General features: G+C 47.0%; 1 pseudogene; it reads left to right on the top strand.

Moving 5' to 3' along the window:
* The first annotated feature begins 771 nt into the window (after positions 1–771).
* LOC121435937 lies at positions 772–1,296 on the top strand (annotated as a pseudogene).
* The last annotated feature ends 282 nt before the right edge of the window (positions 1,297–1,578 follow it).

The following is a 1,578-nucleotide window of genomic DNA, read 5'->3' as shown; positions in this document are numbered from 1 at the left end:
GAACTATAAGCCACTCCAATGAAATGTTTTCTTTGTAAGAGTTGCTGTGGTCATGGTGTCTCTTCTCAGAGACAGAAACCTTAACAAAGACACTCTTCAAAGGAGACTAACGAAGAGTGGAGTCACCTAGCCCACAGCTTACATCAGGGACACCAGCCAGCTCTTGACCAGAAGGAAGGAAGCTAGTGACTGAGTAGGGAGTGACTGCCACAAGCAAATGTTTACATTTTGCTTTACCCCTGGGAGCAGTTCCTCCCCTGTGGGGTGGAAAGAATATGACTAGGTGGAATTTTGAACCTGGGCTTTGACTGAGGCACAAGTGAGTTTGGATCATAGTTGTGGCTCCTCCCAAAAAGATTTTGGGGAGAGGGCAATTGTCAAAATCATCTGATTAATTGCCTCATGCTCATGGTTACTGGAAGTGACAGTAGACAGACACATAAAACGATAAAAAGCTTCCAACATTTCAAGTTAGACACAGCTTCTCCCCATTCTGGCCAGAGCCACTGTTCCTCAGCAAACAACTCCCAGGGAAAATAAATCAGCCAGAGGCCCAAGGATTAGGTCTTTGAAAAACAACAACAATAAAAACCAACAAGCTATAAACCCCAAGTCCACAAGTGTCCCCAGGAGACCTGCCTTCTGCATTCCCTCTTTCTGCTGAGGACCAAGCAGAATCTCTGGGAAGCCAGTGGCCCTTGGGGTCAGGCTGAGGCTCAGGGGACAGTTCCACGTGTTGACCAGGGCTGCTAAGAGAAATGTCAGTCCAGGATGTACAGTTACCCATCACATGTTCCTCCTCCTCCTATTACTCGAGCTGTGGTTCCTTCTAAATGCCAATGTGTTTCTGGAAACACCTCTGGGAGGGGCAAAAGTGTATTCAGTTCGAAGAGTGGACAACGGGGGGGGGGGGGGTGAGGGTCTTCTTCCAAATCTGGAAAGTTGAAAGGTGAGAGCTGACTCAGATAAAAACAAAAAGTGGATTCTCTGCTGGAAAGCCTGGAAAAAATTTTTCAGAACAAAGCAGACAAGCAGACTTGTCCTTCTCATCCCCCGTAGAGATGAAGAATGAAAAGCCTGAGGAGCAGCAGAGCAGGGCCTCTGTGAGAAAAGATGAGACGAACAGACGGAGTCTGAGGCAGGCGCAGATGACGCTGCTGAGGAGGGCAACCTGCTGGATGACGCAACAACGAGGATTGAAGGGATGACCAGCTGGAGCTGATCAAGGACGATGGAAAAGAAGCTGAGGAAGGAGAGGATGGCAGAGACAGCGCCAATGGGGAGGATGACTCTTAAGCACATAACAGAGTTTAGAGATCTTATCCGGTTGTTCATTTTCCTAGGCGCTTGTGAGAGACGGAAGTAACGCCAGGTCCTCTCCCTTACTGTCTTCAGCACAGTCTCACTGTTTGCCCTCTCCGCCCTCTCCTTATCCTGTGTTCATTGATTTACATAATTGCCTTGCGCCTAGTTCCATTCTCACTTCTTTTGATGCTCCTTAGTAGTTTTGTTAAATCTTACCCTGTAAGTTTTGCTTTTAATTTTGATAACTCTTTGACTTAAAAATGAAAAGATGTA

Source organism: Microtus oregoni, unplaced genomic scaffold (assembly GCF_018167655.1).
Source record: "Microtus oregoni isolate MIOR12 unplaced genomic scaffold, Mior012 000047F_ref0000412, whole genome shotgun sequence".
Classification (NCBI taxonomy): domain Eukaryota; kingdom Metazoa; phylum Chordata; class Mammalia; order Rodentia; family Cricetidae; genus Microtus; species Microtus oregoni.
This window is presented reverse-complemented; position numbering and strand designations above follow the sequence as displayed.